Below are 14928 nucleotides of genomic sequence, written 5' to 3' on the forward strand. Positions count from 1 at the left end.
TACGTTCCTTTTATATGTTGATTATCAGCTGTGGCTAAAATGTCTCAGACATGGACTTTTTTCACTGAGTCAGGATGTGTTAAAAGTTTGGTAAATCGCAGGCTCCATCTGTGAACACGATGTAGATGGTTCACACCACCTGCTCTGGTAAAGGTGCTTGTAGCTGGCAGGCTGCTGTGGTTCCAGCAGCTGTGGGAACTGAAGGCACCCAACATACTTAATGATCTTCACTGCGGTGCTTCCACCACCCAGAGATTCTTCAGGAGTTGTTTTTAGGTCTGTGGAGGTCTTGCTGACTGCAGCAATGTGGGCAGATCACACTGAGCTGCTGTTTCCTGAATCAAAGAAGGTGAACTCCTGCTAATAGAACTCTTCCCTTCTGACTGGGATCTACCCCTGTAGTCTCAGGCACCTGCAGTGTCTGCTCTCGTGCTGTGTCTGCCCTTACAGTGTCCCTTCAGGTCCTGATTACAGAACACATCTTGCTCTCAGCAGCTGCAGGTTTGCATTGGCAACGATCCACTGTAGCCTTTTAACTTCCCGATTAACATCTCTGCATGCCAGGGGTGGATGGAACTGCAGTGCCCCAGGCAAATGGTGCTGTTCTGATACTCTAGGTTTGTGGAGACCATGAGATTTGGGGGAAAGGAAAAAAAAAAAAAGGCTACTCCTCTTTTTTCACAGGGTTCTGTTTCTGATTCTGTGTTCAAACACATCAGTCAGTCATCTGGCTGGCTACAAATCTCACTCAAATGGCTGTTCCAACCCTGCCAAGAGTATTTCTTAAAATGTTTGAAAGTCTAATGTGGCAATGACTTTAGCGGATTAAATCTGTCTGGAAAGCGTGTATGTAGTTATTAGAGGTTTTAATTAGTTAGGCCTCGTTAATAATGAAAAATTAATGCTAATTATATTCTGATTATATAGCCAAAGAGCGAATTATGCTACAAATACCTAGTTTTCACAGCTTAGAACACATTGCCTTCAGAGCTGACCAGTGCATAACTTCAGCACAATAGCCTGTAGTTGTTAGTAAGGGCAATATAAGAGAAATAAGAACTTGTCAACTTTTCTGAAATTCACAGGTGATTGCTAAAGGTTTGATTTTATATCCTTTTAACATAATTTTCATTATAGTGGGGAAGTAAAAGAATGAGACTATGTCTGGAACGTCTGTAGGGTTTTTTTTTAGCTAACATTTAAATGTGACAGACTTGCTGGAATACTTCTATTTTTCAGCAACTCAATAAACATCTATCTCTGGAGTATTATAATTGTGGCTTTATTATAGTTATTTCATTATCAGAATCTTGACAACTTTGTGAAAGGCAGGTCCTGCTTGACTAACCTGATCTCCTTTTGTGACCAGGGATGAGGGAAAGGCTGTGGATGTGCCTACCTGGACTGACTGGGAGGGTCACCATCCCTGGAAGTGTCCAAAAGCCACGTGAATGTGGTACCTGGATATGGTTTAATGGTGCACACGCTGGTGCTGCTTGAACTGGATGATTCCAGGCATCTTTTCCAACCTTAATGATTACTATGATTCTATGATTCTAAGATGAAAATTAACTCTGACTCAGACAATGGCATACTACCAGTTTTATCTTCCACAAAACTGCTAGAGCTGCATTTCCTGCTCTTCAGCAGTTCAACAAGGTTTGTTGCTTTTTCTCCTCCTCCAAAGTTAGTGGGTTTTTTGAAATCCTTTTGCTGCTTGAGTGAAAAATACTTATAAGTGTAAATGTTAATTTGTGTTCATAAATGTATGATGTTTCAGATAGACAGGTATGAAATCATGAGCTGATGCCACATTGTTCATTTCATCCACTTGCTTTTGATCTCCAGAGTGCCATCTTCTCCTATCAGAAAGAGAAGAAAAAAGCAAAGCAGCAACAAACGCTCTGTTTCCTGTCAGAAGCCTCTAAGTGCATGAACTTCTTAAGAATATTTGTTAAGACAAACCATCCCACACTCTATGTATTCTTCAGCCCCTGAGAAACAAAAGCCAAAGCAGGATTATCTCTGAAAACTTGCAGTGGTATAATTTAGAAAAGAATAAGTAATATTGAATTCACTTACAAATAGTGTTTATGTTAAAGCTGTTCTCATCCACTAATCACTGGGTGATGTGTCTAGTTTGCAGATTCCACTGTCTACTGAAACAGTGAGTTCATTCTGTTCCTTCTCTCCTAGACATTTATAGAGTGATGAAATTGAGATACTTCTGCCAACAGTGATAATCTGGTAATTTTTGGCTCAAGTGACATAAACTTCTGTTTCCCAGGAATATTTTAAATGATGGTTCTATTGTTTCTGGTGAAATGGCAGGGGAATTCTCAGTTTCCTTCCTCCTGTATATGCAAACTAAGGGTTGCAAAAGAAGACAGTCTTGATTCACTGGGGTAGTCAAGAGTGATAATTCTGTCTGCTACCTAATGTTTTACTCAGTGTTATTGCCCTTTCTGTGAGCTGTCCCATGCTGGCCTGTTTATCCAGTTTTGTAGTATTGCCTGTATGTGGCATCATCGAGACTTATTTGTGTATTTGGGAGCTTCAAAACTCCCTTTGCCAATTTTTCACTCCTGCTGGTGGCTTAGAAAGAGCCTTATCACACAGGCTGTGCCTGACTGTGCTCTTTTCGATAACTTACATTAACATTTTATTCAAAGTTCTTCCCCTGTGAGTTCAAGAGTTGTGTTTGATGCATACATTGAAATGACAAACCTTGTATTTAGGAAAAATACTTGATTCTTTCCGGATTTTTTGTGGCTCCAAACTGGGATTTCATTTCTTTTATTGACATCATCTGGCCTTTGCAGATATCAACAAACTGCAAGGAGTTATGTTTTTATTGAAAGCAAATTCAGGCTTGCTATAATGTACTTAGAAGAAATCTATAAAACAGAGCAGATCTTTTTACTTCTGTTCCCTCAGGTACAGATGGGGAAAGAAACCTCGCCACCATCTGGGTTTTTTCACTTGGACTTCAACATAAACCAAACAAGCCTTATGCACCGAACGGTAAATTTAGTTTCTCTAAAAAGGAATTTTTTTAAAACTAAACTTATTGTTGTCTTTTTCAAAGCCACAACAATTTTGTGTCTAAATTGACAGTTTACTCAACAATGGCATGAACATGTAGGTAGTTTTCACTTCCCAACAGGCTGCAGCTGCTTGACAACATTGCAGCTTGACTTACCTCGTGTTCACTGCTGAGTGCAGGTTGTGCTGTGCCCACAGACATTGAACCCCCTTTATTCTGGTGACAGAGAGCTGCTCCTGCACTCTGATCTCCAGGAGTGCAGAGCATTCTGCTGCTTGCCACTTTTGCAGCTTGTTTATGCAAAACACCTTTACTTGATGCCACCGAAACTGTTACCCTTCTGAGCTTATAAACGTGGAAAAAAAACCAACCCAAAACCAAGCAAAGGATGTGGCAGTGACACACTGTAAAAAAAAGACACACCTGGGTCCTGTTCAGGGCCTCCTAAAGGGGGTTCAGTTCTCCCTCAGCTTCCAGCAGTGCCGCTGAGCGTGGACAGTCTTGGCATCCCCTCAGCAAACCAGGCGAGCTCCAAACCTGCCTCCCCTACAGCCCTTGCTCAACAGAGTGGATGACTTAACCTGGGTCTAAAATGTGTCTTGCTTAGATTTTGAACCACTTGCCTGACTGGCAGTGTGTTTGGCCCATCTCTGCCCAGCTGGATGGACCAGACAATCTCCCGAGGTCCCTCCAGCCTTGGCTCTGACCCGCAGTGTCCTACCCTGCCTGCTGGCTCTGGGCTCCCCAGGATGGGGCCTCAGGAAACCCTGGTTGGCCAACAGCCTTTAGACAGCTGTGGGTGGTGGGTTGTGCCAAATCCCATTATTTTTTTAGGAAAACAGCTGGGGAGCAGACAGGTGCCCCTGTCAGCTGGCAGAACAGAAGGTGGGATATCTCTTCACAAATGACTATGCTCTGATATTTCCACAATGAACAGCTGGACTGATATGAAAATGTATCTCTGTTGCTGGTTGATTTGTCAGGCCTGCTGTGATTTTGATGGACCAAGGGAATCCAAAGGCATTTTTTACCCTGCCCCACACTGTTTACTCATCAGGCTCACAGTTTTGAGTGGTCATGAAAAGCACCCACAAAAAGTGCTGCTGCAGGCCAGAAATTTTTTAAACTGTGTAGGAGACAAATTTCTAGTCAAAATGAGGCATTTGAAATTGGGCTGTGAAAAGTGATTAAGGCTGGGGAGTTTATTTACTTGCCTCCTCCCCCAGCGGGAAGAAGACAGTGGTTAACTTTTATTGTGCTGACCAGAAATTTCTGACCTCTGATGGATGTTTTCTGTGCCAAACCTTCACACGCATGAAAACTAAAAGTATGGGAAAATTTGGTTTATGCTGGATATTCTCAGACTATAAAATAGGGAGCCAAGGAGGGACAGATGCTGTGGGTTGGAAGATCAGTCAAGGCTGTGGCTTGTTTGCTTCTTCTTGAGCTCTGTCCCTTCTGTTCTGGGCAGCCCCCTCTCTTCTCCCTCCAGCCCCTTCTCTCACACACAGCCAGCACAGGATCCCCATGCTTGCCCCTCTGCCCCAGGGTGGACACCAGGCTGAACTGGCAGCTCTTGGCCCAGCAGAGACAGGAGGTGCTGCTGTCCATCCCCACCTGCAATCCCAGCCTGTGGCACTAAAGGCAATGCCCTGGAGCAGCGAGGCCATGCCCATTTCAGTGGCTGAATGTCTGTGGAGACCTTCCTGCTTATCCTGTTCCTATCAATACCTGGGTTTTGTTCAAACCCTGTTCAGTTAAATATGGTTTGGTGTATAATGAGCCATATCAGATGGTTTGGGCTGAGCCAGTGCATGGATCAAGGGACTTCCTGCCTCAAGGGACTCAATGGTCAGTAGGATTTCATTAAGAAAGTATCATGGGATGCCTCTGTTCCTGCAGCACGTTCCCAGGGGCTTTCTGCAGAGACAGGTGGTGTAGGACTGGGAGAAGAAAGCAACTCTTCAATATTCAAGGCTGTAGCTGAATTAAAAACGTACTGAGTAAAGTCACTGCTCAGCCAACTTTGAGGAATTGATGAGAGCACAACTCAGTTTCAGAAGAGTGCAGATTGCTGCACCCACAGGATTAAGGAATGTCTCACAAAAGCAGGCAAACTGCTGAAATCCTTTCATTAAAATAAATGTTTTTCTTTTCCCTATTAAGACAAATATTCTTCCACCAGCTAAAATCCGTCTTGAAAGTGGTAACTGATTAATGTATTGGTGAAGGATTTATTAGTATATTTCTTAAAGCCTGTTGAAATATTTCTTTTTCCTGTTATACATCTTTATAGTATTACTCAAATCTACAAAGCCAACTCTTACTAACACAGGGCAAGCCCCAACAACAGAACATGGCACCAGTGAAAGTCAGAGAAGGGAACTAGTAGGAAATACCAGTATGATCTTTGGGCTTAATCCTGCACACCCACAAGAGCCTGTGCACACAAGAATTCTGTATTTCTCAATTATGAGACTTCAGGTGTTCGGTGTTACCCAATGGTTTTGTTTGTAAAGCCGGTCTTTAAACTGTCTGAACCCTGCCTTCAAGGTGAACCTGGAGCAAATGCTGGTTCTCTCCTATCACTAACTGATCTGCATTTAAACTATCCCAGCCTGGCTCTGTTTTGGAGGTGGCAGTGCCTCTAAAGGTGCCCAAGCATGAGAAATGCAGTGTGAGAACCGTATTGTTTTGACTAGGAGCCACACTCTCTTGCATTTTCCCCCCACTTTGTGTGTGAATATAATCTCTCTCTTGGCAAATGTGATAATCTACCTCACTGAGAGTAAACTGTGAGTTGTTGCACAGCCCGGCAGGGTGAGACCAACTTGTGACAGGGAGGTGCCGTGCTCTGGTCTGCTGCTGAGAGCTGGAAGCAGCGGGTTTTCCAAAGCCCTGGCTTGCAGCATCCCTGTAAGCTGAAGTTACACTCCAGGGAGTTCAGACACTGAGCACAGAGTCATGGAATCATGGAATGGTTTGTGTTGGAAGGGCCCTTAAAGACCATCCAGTTCTAACCCCCCGTGCTACTAGAGACCATGTTGCTCCGAGCCCCATCCAACTTCCAGGAATGGGGATCCATAACTTCTCTGGGCAACCTGTGCCAGGGCCTCAGCACCCTCACAGGGAAGCATTTCTTCCTAATATCTGACCTAAACCTACTCTCTTTCAGATTGAAGCCATTCTTGCTTGTCCTGTCACTGCCCTGGACTCTGGGATACACTTGACTTCCAGGTGCAGGAGTCCTTGGAAGAGGTGGCTTGTCGGGTGTTACAAACTCTACACACTCAGCAGTTGTTGGCTGGGAACTCAGGCATTTGTTTGCTTTGTGGGGTAATGTCTCTGCAGGGACTGAACCAGCACGTCACAGTTTTATAGCTCTTCAGTAGTGCCTCAATTCATCTTTTCACTGGACTGGGAACTGCACATTCTCCATGACATCAGATTTTTGGCTCTGGCAATTTCGCACTCCTTTGTCTGTGGGGAATCAAATGTTGTTGATTTATATCAAACATGTAATTCCTTACATTTCTTTAACCCAAGGCAAAAGGCTGTGGTTGGTGCAAATGCTGCTCTGTGAACTTCTCCAGAAGGCCAACCCAACACAGCCCCTATTAAAAAGGACCTTTGGGAGACTTGTTTGGGAATGGCCCACCCAGGGCTCTGGCTTTGCTAATCTGCTGTGCTTTTGGAGAGCTTTGAGCAGTGTTACCTTCAGGTCTGGTCATGTCGACCTAATCCTTCATCACTGCTATAAACTGCTGATAAATTTTCTGGCAAAACCTTCTGGCCCCAACATCCCAGGGACTCCTCTGGCTGGAATCAGGCTCTCCCACTGCCAGCATGGCAGGGGACAGCTTGAATTTCCAAGCACAGCTGAGCAGGATTAGCCAGACCACCCTGTTATCCCATCCTCACCTTCCCTGGCAGACCACAGGCCTGCAGCAGCTGCTGGGGAAAGGAACCTTGCCAGCAATGCCTTGCAGAGAGCAGAGCTGCAAAGCAGCTCATCAGTCTCCCCTGGATTACTGCTCCTCTGCTTTCCTTTTCACTGTCCCCAAATGTGTCCATGCTCTGTGTGCACGGGGATTTCAGTGCTGACAGAAGAGTCTGCTCTACCCTTTTCCCCCAATCATATTTCCTGTTGCAGAACAAACCTGTGCAAGAACATCCCCAAGGCAAATTACATCTCTTCCTGATTTCACTGGCCAGCTGGTGGAGGGGAAGACCAACCAGCTGGAGCTGCAGCTCCCTGGAGGACAGTCCTGCCAACAGGTCCTTCTTCAGCATGAGAATAGTTTATAGCTGGAGAGCCAGGATCTTCCTCAGGATGTGAGGTCTGAGCTCTCAGTGAATCAGCTCCACCCCACCAGTGTCACATCTGCCTGTAACTGCTTGAGGCACTTTTTTCCAGCTGCTCTATTGTTTGCCTGAAAGCCACAGTCATCTGGTCAGGACTTTGGTCAAAACATATTTCTCAGGAGGATAACAATGGAGCGAGGTTTTTCTTTGATCAAGGAGCCCCATGCAAACAACAAAATTTCCCACTGGATAAAAAGTGTTCTATTTTACAAGACTTTTGTTTGTTGTGGGTTTTTTTTTTCCCCCAACAAATAAGGAGGTCCAGCTGTCTCCATCTGCCTGTGGAGACCTGCCTGTGCACAGCTGAGGGACTGATGTTGGTCCAGGATGTGCAGACCTGCAGCAGTCACCACGTTGCAGGTGATGGGAACTGGGGGACCCGCGACCTCTCGGAGCAGCCAGGATTGTCAAGCTTTTCCCACCTACTCACCCCAGAGCCCCCAGCAAGCCCCTTGCTGCAGGGTCTGTGGCACTGTCCCTGTGCTGGGGTCCACAGCCAGGCAGGAAGCCTGCTGGAAATTCGGTGGAACCACCAAACCCTTCAGCTCGCACTAATCAAGGTTTTCCTGATCAAATTGCACCATGTGGCAGGAAAATCCCTCACACATCGTTGTGGAGCTGTTTACTACAAGCCATGAGTGTAATGTGCTGACTCTGCTCCCTGGGAGGGGATGTTGAGCCAGATGCTTGTGAGCTCTGGTGGTTTTCCCTATTTCTTCGTGTGCGTTCTACACACGGGACACTTCCAGGCTGGCTGTTCTCAGGCAGCTGCTTGAAACCTACTCTCTAGAAACAGGAACATATGCAGGGCTTTTTCTTCCATTTTACTGTTCTGGTTTTTGCTTTTTAAGAGCTAATAAATATTTTGTGTTGTGTGTTACCTGGCTCAAAGGAAAATCCTGATGCCTTATGGTAAGCCATAACTACTTTATATTTTAATTTTGTTTTGTGTGAGTGTGTGTTTGAAACTCAGTGTAGTGCAGAATATGGATTGATGCATACCGTAATTTCTACATAAATTTGAAAGAGTTTTCTTGCACTTTTTTATTTTGAAGTGGCACTGATGTTTGTGTTCTTGAACATCTTGGTTGTATCTGCGTAGAGTTCAAGGTGATGCTTAAATTAAGTATTTTCAAACAACCATGTGTGTATGTGTGTGTGTGTTTACACCATTGTTGGACTAATGTGTCTCATCCCTTTCCAGCCACATTCTGGCTGTTCTGAAATCCTTCCTGTGGTCATCCCTAACTTCAGTGTCTTCTCATATTTTTTTCTTTTACGGGAAGATTTAAACACCTTTTCATATAATTAACAGTACTTAGGCTAGTTCTAATTCAGCACTGGCTTTCTGATAAGAGCTGTCAGCAGATATCATGGAGGGGCTGTCTGTCCTCCCCAGACAGTTATTCTGGGTTAACACTTCTCTCCTGGGGGAAATGCCAAAGATCTGTCTCTGAAAAGGACACCAGTGAGATATTTATGTGAGCCATGAAGGGCTGCTGTTTGCATTGGTGGTTCCTGGTCACCATATGGGATTGAAGGCACAGGAGAGAAGGCCAGCACTGCTGTCCCCTCACACTCCAGGAAAAACATCTGTCCCCAGGGGAAAACGCTATTTTAAACGCTCGGAGTTGCAGCTCAGGGTTCAAGGACGATTCTGTGATGATGGTTTGGACCTTGTCCTTTCTCCTGCCTGTGCAGCTGCCCTGCTCATGCACTGACCCCGTGCTCATCCCTCTGGAACTGGCTCCAGATCCTGCCTACTGCAGTGGCAGCGCTGCATCCCCGCTGGAGATAAAGGCAGGAGGCAAAAATTAGGAGAGTGGGAGTTGCCAGGTTCCCTGGCACCCCAGGTCAGGGCATTCAACTGTGCACAATATCTGTCTTTTCCCTTATTAGTCCAACTGCACAGTGATTGCACCAGAAGACCTCTGCCAACATCTCTGTTAACTGCCCGGTACGAGACATTGGATGGAGTTTAAAGGAGAAGGAAAGGGAAATTTATTTTACTTATCCCAAGGGCTTGGAGGCTTGCAGAGAAAAAAATCACTTTTTAAAGATGAAACAGGAGAAAGCCAGGAGTGTGTCCTTACTCTGGGAATGTAAAGTAAGGCCTGAATGATGAGGTGGAGCATTGGCTCCTTTTGCTGTCTGTGCTGGTGCCATCAGAGGCAGCTACCCTTTGCACACTGGGGACACTGCTTTGCCAATCCTGTTGCCTTCCCCATGCAGCCTCAGGGCCAATCTGCAGTGTCCTGCTCTGCTGCCAGGCTTGTTTTCACAGTTACTGCGACAGCACTCCATGCAAAATGTTTCTGCTTCAATAACAGTTTCAACCTCTTCTTTTATACGTCTGCTTAATTCCAGTCTAATTCCTCAGCACACCTTGTAAATCTTTTCTACAAAAGTTTTACGGGCTCTGGTGTGCCAGAGCAGAACCCAGTCACTGAGTCCTTTGTTGGAACTGACACTGTGCCACAACAAGAATGAAATTATCCTCACAGTCTCTGCTAAATCCCCAGCCCAAGCTCAGCTGCAGGGGAAGCAGACTCAGAGCAAGTCCCCGTGTGGGCAAAGGGCACGTACAGGTTGTGGGAGAAACTGCTCGAGGAGCAGAAGATGACTCAGTGTGAAGACAGGGGCCAGCAGGATGTGGACACTTTGGTCAGGGTGTGTTCCCAAGGTGGGAGACACGTTCCACACAGAAACCATTTCACTGGGAATTGCAGGGAACTGATGATGGATGTGTGTAAGGGGTGCCTCGTGTGCAGCCGGGGACCTGCCACGGAGTCATCTGACAGGGAGAGGGAGTGTGTGATGCTCAGCTTTCAGCTGGACCGTTCTTTCTGGGAACAGCACTGATTACAGAAAGCAAAGATTTCTGCAGAGCCAGCTCCATGGCAGCTGCCTTGTTGGCTTACATGATACAGGCACATTCAAACAGCTGCTGTCCCCTTCTAAGATGCCATCAAAGCCAGGATAGTAGCCATCTGCAAAGAAATATGGAAAACTGAGGTCTCCACTTACCAAAAAATAAATATTGACGTTGTGCATTGCTAGAGAGCCTGGATTCTGTCCAGCGTTTCCTGAAATCCCATGATAGCTGTAAGTATTTAATTTATTAGTGCAAAGAAGGGGTTTCTTTTCTTGCAACACTCAGTCTGTCTCCACTGCCTCATGCTCCTCTTCCCAGCCTGTCTCCTCATGGTGACATCCCCTTTCCAGTGCAATCCACAGCGCTGTGCTGGAGGCCACAGGTCTGTTCAGAATTACTGAGTCCTTTATTCTGGTGCCTTGTTTAATGCAAGTTCTGTAAAGGGGACTGGCTTCCCTGAAACGTCAGGCAGTTAAGAGGCTTTTACAAGCCATCGACTTTCCATGCCACTGGCAATTTCAAAACTATCCCTTTGGATCCAATGGCTCAGGCTATTCGATACCGAATGGCCCGTTCACAGCTGGAGCCTTTTAGTTTTTATTTTGTTCCAATAGAAAGCTGCTTCTAAACATAGACCTGAATTGCAAAGTTGAAAGCTTTTATTCTGAACTGTCACATCCCCGTATTTTAATCAAGGATGACAACGGATTGCTTGAGAGAACCAGTGTAGCACGAATGGGTTGAATATATCAAATATATTTTAACCAAAAGAGGTTTGGCCCATCTTCTTTTATTTAGCTCCATTAAATGATCTTTGCCAACCACTTTGCCATTTTCAATGAAAGGTTTCAGCAACGATGCTGCCGTTCCTTTATTTCGTCAAACAGAAGCAGATTTTTACAGAAGCACTTTTTGATTTGTGCGTGCAGCTGCATATCTGTCAGAGCCCAAGAACCCAGCAGAGAGGGGCCTCTCTGCTCTTTGAAATTTCTTATTCAGCCCAGAGGCACTTTTACAAGTTTGCTTGCCCTGGGCTTTAGTGCAGAGCAGATGTGGGACTCTGGGACCTGACCAAGCTCCTGGAGGAGGAGGAGGAAGCTTCTGTGAGACGTTCCTGAGCACATAATGACTCCAGGAGTCAGTCACCCAGCTGACAAATCCCAAAAAATCTAATTCATGACCAAACCAGAGGAGTCAGCTTCCATACACGGTTGCAACAGGGAAGGCAGACAAGCGGGACACAATCCCTGTGGTTTTTCCCATTGCTGGGCACAGGACTGTCTTGCTGCTGATGCTGTGGGGCTCCAAGGAAAGGTGGGCACGAGAGAGCACAACAGTGAGGGGCTGAGCCCAACCAGCAGTGATGCCACCAGCCACAGAACTCAGGAACAACTCATAGCTTTGCCAGGGCACCCTCCCAGAGCTTGCCACTGAGCCAGAGCTGGGCTGTTTCCAGTTCCATCTTCTTCCATGAGCCTGTCATCGCTTCATGGAGGAGTCTTTTGCAACTTAACCCCATCTGCAGAATCGTCAGTAGGTTGCAAATTGACTGCCTGTCCCTGCCCTGACCTCCAGGCTGTAAGGCTCCAGCTTGTGCAGGGATTTGCCCTGTCTGTCCCACAGCTTGCTGGGGCACTGCTGACAGCCACAGTCAGACAGGTCGATACAAGCCAAGGTCTGAGCACGTGGCCTTCATGCAGAGGTGTGCCCTGAGCCACTGGTGTCTCTCCTACACACGGGCTTTGCTGGAATGGGGCACTCTGGAGTGCCCTCAGCTGAGCTCCTCCAGGACCAGCTTGGGGTTTGCACTGGAGACACACAAGTATCAGCTACCAGCACAAAGAGAGGAAGAGAGAAGCACCTGCATTTTGCAAAGGGGGTTGTTTTGGACAGGAGGGTGGCCAGAGGAGGCTGGACCAGCAGGCACTGTTCAGCACCAACCTGCACTCACTGGTCCCTCCCGGTGCTCCAGCACTGATGGTTGTATTGTGGAGCCCCATTGTTTCAAATCCCAACTACTTATTTTTTCCAACCCAATTTTCTCAGGAACTGACCCAATTCTAGCACTCAGGAACTGGCATTCACCCTGCTGGCAAATGGTTCTCATTTGTTTCAAATGATCTGTCCAGTATGACCTTTTCTGCTTAAACAGCTTACACAACGAGAATACATGAATGTTAAATTCTAATCTTGCAAAACTCTGAAAGCAGGGCCATACATTTACCAGCAGCAAGGGACTTTTTTCCCCCCCATCATTTTCAGAAAACAAGAAGGAAAAAACCAACAAGCACAGTGTAATTTCAGTGAAGGGAGAACTCACCCACAACCCCCTTGCCCCCCAAAGTCCCAGGGCTCTCAGGCAAGAAGGTTAGCATGACTCATTTCTGCTACTCTTTGCTGTGGAAAGATGAGAAGGAAGATCACCAACCATGGGCAAACCCCTCATGGCCTTCTGGGGCTGTTTCCCAAGCAAATACCACTGTAGATAGGACAGTAGTGGGTCATGAGCTTGCTGGTTCCCCACCTCAGAGCTCCCTTTGGCACCCATCAGGACTAACTGGTCCTCACAGTTCGAGTGCCCTTCCTCACACTGCTCTGTGTTCTCAAAGCCGTGGTGTCCCCCAGCACACAGCAGCTGGTGCCTGTTCCTGGAGGCAGTTGTTACAATCAGACACAGGGGATCTCTTTTTACCTCTGGCACAGAAAAAGGTTGGAAGGTTCTGAAATTTTCCCTGCAACTGCCTTGGAAGTTCTGAAAGTCCAAAAGCGCTCTTTGGAAGGGTCGTGCTCTCCCCATTGCCACCTAAAATCGCAGCATCTCGTTGGAGCCAGAGCCAAAGGGCTGTGAGGGGATGGGAACAGCTCCACACCTGAGAGGTGACAGTGCCCCCCCTGAGGTCTGCACGGCCAGGGCAGCAGGATGGCAATGGAGAGGATTCCTGACAGGTGGAAAGGGGTCTGATCCAGCCTTTGCTGCTCCAAAACATTCCCACTGACTACAGCTGGGAAGGGATAACACATTCATTTGGGCCTCAAATGGAGCAGTGATACCATAAGTCTTGTACAGGTGCTTTATATGTCTGAATTGTTTCTCAATATGCCTAAATTTGCCCATGGGAAGATGCAGCCTGAGCCACAGCACGTTGCCTGTCAGGGCATGGGCACCACAGCTCCACTGTTCCTGCAGTGCCCTTCATATCTCTGTATCCTTGGGCTGAATTTGGAGACCCTCCTGAGACAGACTAAGGCATACAGCCAGGTTTGTACTGACACAAGTTTTGTGTTGTGTTTGGTAAGTTAAGATGTATTTCTGATCATTTCTTCTGACTGGAACTTCTCCATACATCCTCATTTCACCCAGAAACAGAAAAATTACTGTATTAATAATTGTTGTAACTTATGTGACATAATGTTTATACTTATGTGATTGACTTATGTGATGTAATAATTATAATTATGTGCAGGACTTGGGGGATTTGATATTAATTTAAATTGAAAGTTAGCTGTTAAAATGTTTGTGTATTTTCAGTTTTTGCTGTGTGTTTCCAGCTGGAATTTCTGGTTAATTTAAAGCACACACACACACACCCCTGCCAGCACAACCTGCCTCCTCTGGCTGCCTCTTTTCACAATGTTGGCCCCAATCTTTGAATTTCTAAAGTACCCTCTGACTTGAAGTTCTGCCACTCAGCAGAGCCCCATTTTCATGTTGTCACACTGTGGCTGCAGGTGCTGAGTAAGCAGCTGGGCTAGGGTATGACCTGGGAGTCCACCTCTTTCAGCCAAGGTTGTGGAGTCAATGTAAAGTGAGTTTGTGACCTGAATAGATCCCGGTGATGCAGTGCATGCTCACACAGATACCAGGTTCTTACACAAGTGGAGCTCAAGCAGTGGCCTCAAGCTTTCAGAGAGATTAACATCTATGTCTATACCTATTTATATACCTGTACCTGTATCTGTATATTTCTCTCACTCCCCATCTAATCTATACCTATACCTGTATCTATATTAAAAAAAAAAAAAACCAAACCAAAAAAACCAAACCAAAACAAAAAAAAAACCCATGTGCTTAAAAGCCTGTAATCCAATATTTTCTGGAATAAGGAAGCAGGTGTATCCACAGGCAGTAATTCCTAACCACCTTCAGCATGAAATCCGAGGGAAGGAGTAGCCCCTTCCCTGGAAACTCTGCTCCTCTCCCTCTAGGTTCATATTTCCCCTTCAAAAATTATTATGATAACTAAGAATCCTCACCAGCATTCCCAACATTCCTACCAACTCCTGAAACAGGAAAAGCCAAAGGCTGTTGATAGCTGCTTAAGACATGTTGGTTTATAGGCTAAGGCCAGGCTCAGTCATTCTGGTTTTGATCTTTTTTTTTTTTTTAATGAAAATATCACTATCCAAGGCACGTCCTGTGGTGGGGGGTCAGTCTCTCAGTTGAATCACTCTTTCCACAGAAGGCGTTCAGCAGGCGGCTCGGTGACTGAAGTACAGCCTGACAGGAGGGTGTGCTTAGCTAGCCAGAAACTATTTCAGACGAAGCCAAAGTCATCCATGTGTTGCCATCAGCAAAAAGTTACAAATAAAAAGTCCCCTGGGAAATGATTAATCCGACTTGGTAAACGAGTGAAAAGGCGCT

Source organism: Myiozetetes cayanensis, unplaced genomic scaffold, assembly GCF_022539395.1.
Source record: "Myiozetetes cayanensis isolate MyiCay16 unplaced genomic scaffold, myiCay2020 scf15, whole genome shotgun sequence".
NCBI lineage: Eukaryota > Metazoa > Chordata > Aves > Passeriformes > Tyrannidae > Myiozetetes > Myiozetetes cayanensis.